Below are 8,057 nucleotides of genomic sequence, written 5' to 3'. Positions count from 1 at the left end.
GCCGCGGACCATTCTAATTGCGTGCTGTCGAAATGCATCGGCGTACCCGTTTCGGCCTTTGCACACAAAGCCAAAGGAGCTTGTCTGCTACCTGGTCCAGGGAGAGGTGGGGCCTGCATCTCCCCCTTGCGCACCTCGCCAGGCCGTGCCTCGCAAAACGCACCGTGCTCTAGCCTCCCAACACTTGGGAAGGGCTTGGCCTGCTCTTGTTACCGATGCTCTCTGTCTGGCAGTTCTGCTGGACTGCTGTATGCTAGCCTCCCAGCTGGGTGCGAAATACAAGGAGACTGCTGCTATGAAAGAGTTGTGAGGAGAAAAAAATAAAAGAAAATAAAATGAATAACTGACCACAGTGTCTTAAAAATACTCCTGGTGTGACGAGGAAGAGGGCACGTCACAGAAGAAGAGGAGTAAAATGACAGGCTCCTTCGCCTACGGCCATACCACCCTGAATACGCCCGATCTCGGAAGCTAAGCAGGGTTGGGCCTGGTTAGTACTTGGATGGGAGACCGCCTGGGAATACCAGGTGTTGTAGGCTTTTGCTTTTCTCTCTTTTTTTTTTTCCCGTACCCCACCACCAACAGAGGGCGACAGAGTCACCAGAAGCTAACAAAACTCTAAGGCCCTTTCTTTCTAGCACCCCTTTTCACTCCTTCTTGCTTCAGCTGGCCTCCCACAGCAACTTGACGCCCTCAAGCCTCACTCCGCTCGTACCTCTTGCACACTCTGCACCAAAAAACAGCACTTTCGCAAAGCTGTCTTGCAGCAAATACCACAGGCACGCTTCATGCTTTCCTTCACTGGTCTGTGCCGTGCCAAACTACACATACAAGAGGCCGGGGGGGTGGGAATCCTTTCCCCATGTGTTTCTTGCTCACCGTGAACGCGTTAACCCTTTACTTGAACCTTCTCACCTTCTCTGTCCTGTCCCAGGCCTTAGTAAAGGCAATCCAAAAAAACGCCCTCTGCAGCAGGAGGAGCAGCCGCCGCCGCCGCCGCCGCCTCACGCTACGCCCGATGCCCACAGCAAGTAACGCCGCGGACCATTCTAATTGCGTGCTGTCGAAATGCATCGGCGTACCCGTTTCGGCCTTTGCACACAAAGCCAAAGGAGCTTGTCTGCTACCTGGTCCAGGGAGAGGTGGGGCCTGCATCTCCCCCTTGCGCACCTCGCCAGGCCGTGCCTCGCAAAACGCACCGCGCTCTAGCCTCCCAACACTTGGGAAGGGCTTGGCCTGCTCTTGTTACCGATGCTCTCTGTCTGGCAGTTCTGCTGGACTGCTGTATGCTAGCCTCCCAGCTGGGTGCGAAATACAAGGAGACTGCTGCTATGAAAGAGTTGTGAGGAGAAAAAAATAAAAGAAAATAAAATGAATAACTGACCACAGTGTCTTAAAAATACTCCTGGTGTGACGAGGAAGAGGGCACGTCACAGAAGAAGAGGAGTAAAATGACAGGCTCCTTCGCCTACGGCCATACCACCCTGAATACGCCCGATCTCGTCTGATCTCGGAAGCTAAGCAGGGTTGGGCCTGGTTAGTACTTGGATGGGAGACCGCCTGGGAATACCAGGTGTTGTAGGCTTTTGCTTTTCTCTCTTTTTTTTTTTCCCGTACCCCACCACCAACAGAGGGCGACAGAGTCACCAGAAGCTAACAAAACTCTAAGGCCCTTTCTTTCTAGCACCCCTTTTCACTCCTTCTTGCTTCAGCTGGCCTCCCACAGCAACTTGACGCCCTCAAGCCTCACTCCGCTCGTACCTCTTGCACACTCTGCACCAAAAAACAGCACTTTCGCAAAGCTGTCTTGCAGCAAATAGCACAGGCACACTTCATGCTTTCCTTCACTGGTCTGTGCCGTGCCAAACTACACATACAGGAGGCCGGGGGGGTGGGAATCCTTTCCCCATGTGTTTCTCGCTCACCGTGAACGCGTTAACCTTTTACTTGAACCTTCTCACCTTCTCTGTCCTGTCCCAGGCCTTAGTAAAGGCAATCCAAAAAAACGCCCTCTGCAGCAGGAGGAGCAGCCGCCGCCGCCGCCGCCTCACGCTACGCCCGATGCCCACAGCAAGTAACGCCGCGGACCATTCTAATTGCGTGCTGTCGAAATGCATCGGCGTACCCGTTTCGGCCTTTGCACACAAAGCCAAAGGAGCTTGTCTGCTACCTGGTCCAGGGAGAGGTGGGGCCTGCATCTCCCCCTTGCGCACCTCGCCAGGCCGTGCCTCGCAAAACGCACCGCGCTCTAGCCTCCCAACACTTGGGAAGGGCTTGGCCTGCTCTTGTTACCGATGCTCTCTGTCTGGCAGTTCTGCTGGACTGCTGTATGCTAGCCTCCCAGCTGGGTGCGAAATACAAGGAGACTGCTGCTATGAAAGAGTTGTGAGGAGAAAAAAATAAAAGAAAATAAAATGAATAACTGACCACAGTGTCTTAAAAATACTCCTGGTGTGACGAGGAAGAGGGCACGTCACAGAAGAAGAGGAGTAAAATGACAGGCTCCTTCGCCTACGGCCATACCACCCTGAATACGCCCGATCTCGTCTGATCTCGGAAGCTAAGCAGGGTTGGGCCTGGTTAGTACTTGGATGGGAGACCGCCTGGGAATACCAGGTGTTGTAGGCTTTTGCTTTTCTCTCTTTTTTTTTTCCCGTACCCCACCACCAACAGAGGGCGACAGAGTCACCAGAAGCTAACAAAACTCTAAGGCCCTTTCTTTCTAGCACCCCTTTTCACTCCTTCTTGCTTCAGCTGGCCTCCCACAGCAACTTGACGCCCTCAAGCCTCACTCCGCTCGTACCTCTTGCACACTCTGCACCAAAAAACAGCACTTTCGCAAAGCTGTCTTGCAGCAAATACCACAGGCACGCTTCATGCTTTCCTTCACTGGTCTGTGCCGTGCCAAACTACACATACAAGAGGCCGGGGGGGTGGGAATCCTTTCCCCATGTGTTTCTTGCTCACCGTGAACGCGTTAACCCTTTACTTGAACCTTCTCACCTTCTCTGTCCTGTCCCAGGCCTTAGTAAAGGCAATCCAAAAAAACGCCCTCTGCAGCAGGAGGAGCAGCCGCCGCCGCCGCCGCCGCCTCACGCTACGCCCGATGCCCACAGCAAGTAACGCCGCGGACCATTCTAATTGCGTGCTGTCGAAATGCATCGGCGTACCCGTTTCGGCCTTTGCACACAAAGCCAAAGGAGCTTGTCTGCTACCTGGTCCAGGGAGAGGTGGGGCCTGCATCTCCCCCTTGCGCACCTCGCCAGGCCGTGCCTCGCAAAACGCACCGCGCTCTAGCCTCCCAACACTTGGGAAGGGCTTGGCCTGCTCTTGTTACCGATGCTCTCTGTCTGGCAGTTCTGCTGGACTGCTGTATGCTAGCCTCCCAGCTGGGTGCGAAATACAAGGAGACTGCTGCTATGAAAGAGTTGTGAGGAGAAAAAAATAAAAGAAAATAAAATGAATAACTGACCACAGTGTCTTAAAAATACTCCTGGTGTGACGAGGAAGAGGGCACGTCACAGAAGAAGAGGAGTAAAATGACAGGCTCCTTCGCCTACGGCCATACCACCCTGAATACGCCCGATCTCGTCTGATCTCGGAAGCTAAGCAGGGTTGGGCCTGGTTAGTACTTGGATGGGAGACCGCCTGGGAATACCAGGTGTTGTAGGCTTTTGCTTTTCTCTCTTTTTTTTTTTCCCGTACCCCACCACCAACAGAGGGCGACAGAGTCACCAGAAGCTAACAAAACTCTAAGGCCCTTTCTTTCTAGCACCCCTTTTCACTCCTTCTTGCTTCAGCTGGCCTCCCACAGCAACTTGACGCCCTCAAGCCTCACTCCGCTCGTACCTCTTGCACACTCTGCACCAAAAAACAGCACTTTCGCAAAGCTGTCTTGCAGCAAATAGCACAGGCACACTTCATGCTTTCCTTCACTGGTCTGTGCCGTGCCAAACTACACATACAGGAGGCCGGGGGGGGTGGGAATCCTTTCCCCATGTGTTTCTCGCTCACCGTGAACGCGTTAACCTTTTACTTGAACCTTCTCACCTTCTCTGTCCTGTCCCAGGCCTTAGTAAAGGCAATCCAAAAAAACGCCCTCTGCAGCAGGAGGAGCAGCCGCCGCCGCCGCCGCCTCACGCTACGCCCGATGCCCACAGCAAGTAACGCCGCGGACCATTCTAATTGCGTGCTGTCGAAATGCATCGGCGTACCCGTTTCGGCCTTTGCACACAAAGCCAAAGGAGCTTGTCTGCTACCTGGTCCAGGGAGAGGTGGGGCCTGCATCTCCCCCTTGCGCACCTCGCCAGGCCGTGCCTCGCAAAACGCACCGCGCTCTAGCCTCCCAACACTTGGGAAGGGCTTGGCCTGCTCTTGTTACCGATGCTCTCTGTCTGGCAGTTCTGCTGGACTGCTGTATGCTAGCCTCCCAGCTGGGTGCGAAATACAAGGAGACTGCTGCTATGAAAGAGTTGTGAGGAGAAAAAAATAAAAGAAAATAAAATGAATAACTGACCACAGTGTCTTAAAAATACTCCTGGTGTGACGAGGAAGAGGGCACGTCACAGAAGAAGAGGAGTAAAATGACAGGCTCCTTCGCCTACGGCCATACCACCCTGAATACGCCCGATCTCGTCTGATCTCGGAAGCTAAGCAGGGTTGGGCCTGGTTAGTACTTGGATGGGAGACCGCCTGGGAATACCAGGTGTTGTAGGCTTTTGCTTTTCTCTCTTTTTTTTTTTCCCGTACCCCACCACCAACAGAGGGCGACAGAGTCACCAGAAGCTAACAAAACTCTAAGGCCCTTTCTTTCTAGCACCCCTTTTCACTCCTTCTTGCTTCAGCTGGCCTCCCACAGCAACTTGACGCCCTCAAGCCTCACTCCGCTCGTACCTCTTGCACACTCTGCACCAAAAAACAGCACTTTCGCAAAGCTGTCTTGCAGCAAATAGCACAGGCACACTTCATGCTTTCCTTCACTGGTCTGTGCCGTGCCAAACTACACATACAGGAGGCCGGGGGGGGGTGGGAATCCTTTCCCCATGTGTTTCTCGCTCACCGTGAACGCGTTAACCTTTTACTTGAACCTTCTCACCTTCTCTGTCCTGTCCCAGGCCTTAGTAAAGGCAATCCAAGAAAACGCCCTCTGCAGCAGGAGGAGCAGCCGCCGCCGCCGCCGCCTCACGCTACGCCCGATGCCCACAGCAAGTAACGCCGCGGACCATTCTAATTGCGTGCTGTCGAAATGCATCGGCGTACCCGTTTCGGCCTTTGCACACAAAGCCAAAGGAGCTTGTCTGCTACCTGGTCCAGGGAGAGGTGGGGCCTGCATCTCCCCCTTGCGCACCTCGCCAGGCCGTGCCTCGCAAAACGCACCGCGCTCTAGCCTCCCAACACTTGGGAAGGGCTTGGCCTGCTCTTGTTACCGATGCTCTCTGTCTGGCAGTTCTGCTGGACTGCTGTATGCTAGCCTCCCAGCTGGGTGCGAAATACAAGGAGACTGCTGCTATGAAAGAGTTGTGAGGAGAAAAAAATAAAAGAAAATAAAATGAATAACTGACCACAGTGTCTTAAAAATACTCCTGGTGTGACGAGGAAGAGGGCACGTCACAGAAGAAGAGGAGTAAAATGACAGGCTCCTTCGCCTACGGCCATACCACCCTGAATACGCCCGATCTCGTCTGATCTCGGAAGCTAAGCAGGGTTGGGCCTGGTTAGTACTTGGATGGGAGACCGCCTGGGAATACCAGGTGTTGTAGGCTTTTGCTTTTCTCTCTTTTTTTTTTTCCCGTACCCCACCACCAACAGAGGGCGACAGAGTCACCAGAAGCTAACAAAACTCTAAGGCCCTTTCTTTCTAGCACCCCTTTTCACTCCTTCTTGCTTCAGCTGGCCTCCCACAGCAACTTGACGCCCTCAAGCCTCACTCCGCTCGTACCTCTTGCACACTCTGCACCAAAAAACAGCACTTTCGCAAAGCTGTCTTGCAGCAAATAGCACAGGCACGCTTCATGCTTTCCTTCACTGGTCTGTGCCGTGCCAAACTACACATACAGGAGGCCGGGGGGGGGTGGGAATCCTTTCCCCATGTGTTTCTCGCTCACCGTGAACGCGTTAACCTTTTACTTGAACCTTCTCACCTTCTCTGTCCTGTCCCAGGCCTTAGTAAAGGCAATCCAAAAAAACGCCCTCTGCAGCAGGAGGAGCAGCAGCCGCCGCCGCCTCACGCTACGCCCGATGCCCACAGCAAGTAACGCCGCGGACCATTCTAATTGCGTGCTGTCGAAATGCATCGGCGTACCCGTTTCGGCCTTTGCACACAAAGCCAAAGGAGCTTGTCTGCTACCTGGTCCAGGGAGAGGTGGGGCCTGCATCTCCCCCTTGCGCACCTCGCCAGGCCGTGCCTCGCAAAACGCACCGTGCTCTAGCCTCCCAACACTTGGGAAGGGCTTGGCCTGCTCTTGTTACCGATGCTCTCTGTCTGGCAGTTCTGCTGGACTGCTGTATGCTAGCCTCCCAGCTGGGTGCGAAATACAAGGAGACTGCTGCTATGAAAGAGTTGTGAGGAGAAAAAAATAAAAGAAAATAAAATGAATAACTGACCACAGTGTCTTAAAAATACTCCTGGTGTGACGAGGAAGAGGGCACGTCACAGAAGAAGAGGAGTAAAATGACAGGCTCCTTCGCCTACGGCCATACCACCCTGAATACGCCCGATCTCGGAAGCTAAGCAGGGTTGGGCCTGGTTAGTACTTGGATGGGAGACCGCCTGGGAATACCAGGTGTTGTAGGCTTTTGCTTTTCTCTCTTTTTTTTTTTCCCGTACCCCACCACCAACAGAGGGCGACAGAGTCACCAGAAGCTAACAAAACTCTAAGGCCCTTTCTTTCTAGCACCCCTTTTCACTCCTTCTTGCTTCAGCTGGCCTCCCACAGCAACTTGACGCCCTCAAGCCTCACTCCGCTCGTACCTCTTGCACACTCTGCACCAAAAAACAGCACTTTCGCAAAGCTGTCTTGCAGCAAATACCACAGGCACGCTTCATGCTTTCCTTCACTGGTCTGTGCCGTGCCAAACTACACATACAAGAGGCCGGGGGGGTGGGAATCCTTTCCCCATGTGTTTCTTGCTCACCGTGAACGCGTTAACCCTTTACTTGAACCTTCTCACCTTCTCTGTCCTGTCCCAGGCCTTAGTAAAGGCAATCCAAAAAAACGCCCTCTGCAGCAGGAGGAGCAGCCGCCGCCGCCGCCGCCGCCTCACGCTACGCCCGATGCCCACAGCAAGTAACGCCGCGGACCATTCTAATTGCGTGCTGTCGAAATGCATCGGCGTACCCGTTTCGGCCTTTGCACACAAAGCCAAAGGAGCTTGTCTGCTACCTGGTCCAGGGAGAGGTGGGGCCTGCATCTCCCCCTTGCGCACCTCGCCAGGCCGTGCCTCGCAAAACGCACCGCGCTCTAGCCTCCCAACACTTGGGAAGGGCTTGGCCTGCTCTTGTTACCGATGCTCTCTGTCTGGCAGTTCTGCTGGACTGCTGTATGCTAGCCTCCCAGCTGGGTGCGAAATACAAGGAGACTGCTGCTATGAAAGAGTTGTGAGGAGAAAAAAATAAAAGAAAATAAAATGAATAACTGACCACAGTGTCTTAAAAATACTCCTGGTGTGACGAGGAAGAGGGCACGTCACAGAAGAAGAGGAGTAAAATGACAGGCTCCTTCGCCTACGGCCATACCACCCTGAATACGCCCGATCTCGTCTGATCTCGGAAGCTAAGCAGGGTTGGGCCTGGTTAGTACTTGGATGGGAGACCGCCTGGGAATACCAGGTGTTGTAGGCTTTTGCTTTTCTCTCTTTTTTTTTTTCCCGTACCCCACCACCAACAGAGGGCGACAGAGTCACCAGAAGCTAACAAAACTCTAAGGCCCTTTCTTTCTAGCACCCCTTTTCACTCCTTCTTGCTTCAGCTGGCCTCCCACAGCAACTTGACGCCCTCAAGCCTCACTCCGCTCGTACCTCTTGCACACTCTGCACCAAAAAACAGCACTTTCGCAAAG

General features: G+C 53.7%; 6 non-coding genes and 2 pseudogenes across 6 annotated transcripts; all 8 read left to right on the top strand.

Moving 5' to 3' along the window:
- The first annotated feature begins 430 nt into the window (after positions 1 to 430).
- On the top strand, positions 431 to 539 carry LOC128504117 (uncharacterized; annotated as a pseudogene).
- Positions 540 to 1,466: 927 nt separating this feature from the next.
- LOC128504201 (5S ribosomal RNA) lies at positions 1,467 to 1,585 on the top strand. Its single transcript, XR_008355433.1, has one exon. It is a non-coding gene; the product is annotated as a 5S ribosomal RNA (ribosomal RNA).
- Positions 1,586 to 2,509: 924 nt separating this feature from the next.
- Positions 2,510 to 2,628, top strand: LOC128504200 (5S ribosomal RNA). Its single transcript, XR_008355432.1, has one exon. It is a non-coding gene; the product is annotated as a 5S ribosomal RNA (ribosomal RNA).
- Positions 2,629 to 3,554: 926 nt separating this feature from the next.
- On the top strand, positions 3,555 to 3,673 carry LOC128504199 (5S ribosomal RNA). Its single transcript, XR_008355431.1, has one exon. It is a non-coding gene; the product is annotated as a 5S ribosomal RNA (ribosomal RNA).
- Positions 3,674 to 4,598: 925 nt separating this feature from the next.
- Positions 4,599 to 4,717, top strand: LOC128504197 (5S ribosomal RNA). Its single transcript, XR_008355429.1, has one exon. It is a non-coding gene; the product is annotated as a 5S ribosomal RNA (ribosomal RNA).
- A 926-nt stretch (positions 4,718 to 5,643) lies between these two features.
- On the top strand, positions 5,644 to 5,762 carry LOC128504196 (5S ribosomal RNA). Its single transcript, XR_008355428.1, has one exon. It is a non-coding gene; the product is annotated as a 5S ribosomal RNA (ribosomal RNA).
- Positions 5,763 to 6,685: 923 nt separating this feature from the next.
- LOC128504115 (uncharacterized) lies at positions 6,686 to 6,794 on the top strand (annotated as a pseudogene).
- A 927-nt stretch (positions 6,795 to 7,721) lies between these two features.
- LOC128504195 (5S ribosomal RNA) lies at positions 7,722 to 7,840 on the top strand. Its single transcript, XR_008355427.1, has one exon. It is a non-coding gene; the product is annotated as a 5S ribosomal RNA (ribosomal RNA).
- The last annotated feature ends 217 nt before the right edge of the window (positions 7,841 to 8,057 follow it).

Source organism: Spea bombifrons, chromosome 8, assembly GCF_027358695.1.
Source record: "Spea bombifrons isolate aSpeBom1 chromosome 8, aSpeBom1.2.pri, whole genome shotgun sequence".
Lineage (NCBI taxonomy): Eukaryota > Metazoa > Chordata > Amphibia > Anura > Pelobatidae > Spea > Spea bombifrons.
This window is presented reverse-complemented; position numbering and strand designations above follow the sequence as displayed.